Source organism: Etheostoma cragini, chromosome 19 (genome assembly GCF_013103735.1).
Source record: "Etheostoma cragini isolate CJK2018 chromosome 19, CSU_Ecrag_1.0, whole genome shotgun sequence".
Lineage (NCBI taxonomy): Eukaryota > Metazoa > Chordata > Actinopteri > Perciformes > Percidae > Etheostoma > Etheostoma cragini.
Genome location: NC_048425.1, coordinates 211,124 through 211,541, shown reverse-complemented (window position 1 = coordinate 211,541; position 418 = coordinate 211,124). Strand labels below are relative to the sequence as shown.

General features: G+C 47.4%; 1 protein-coding gene and 1 long non-coding RNA gene across 4 annotated transcripts in view; one reads left to right on the top strand and one right to left on the bottom strand.

Annotated features, from left to right (window-relative positions):
* The window catches only part of LOC117962117 (sialoadhesin-like), a 194,299-nt gene that overhangs the window by 77,026 nt on the left and 116,855 nt on the right, over positions 1–418 (bottom strand). The gene's annotated exons all lie outside the window — the stretch shown is intronic.
* Positions 1–418, top strand: part of LOC117962157 — a 7,653-nt gene that overhangs the window by 5,792 nt on the left and 1,443 nt on the right. The gene's annotated exons all lie outside the window — the stretch shown is intronic.

The window sequence follows — 418 nt, the reverse complement described above, 5'->3', positions numbered from 1 at the left end:
CAGCAGTGTAGTTTCCGGTAAGTGAACACAACACCAGCTCACCTCTGTTAAACCACAGAAGAGAGGAAGAGAAGAGACTAAAAGAAACGGAGTGACCTCCAACAGCTTTGCTGTTAGAAGTAATGTCAGGCGGGCCTCTGGGACTCCATCTCCCAGGGTTCCTTTCACCGTGTGGTCTGGATGACGTGGGTAGCTATACAGCTGGCTCCAACCACGGAGATCATTTCCTGAATGTTGTGAGGTCTGAACCGGGGACACGCCCCTTAGAGCTGGTTTCCATGGTGACACCAACAGTTTATGAATCTCAGCGTTGTCTCTATGTTTTTATTCCCCTTTATATAGGAAGTGTTATTAATTAATGGTCTGAGTGACACGCTGACATGTTAACATTGTGGTAACGTCCTGTCACATGACTCTG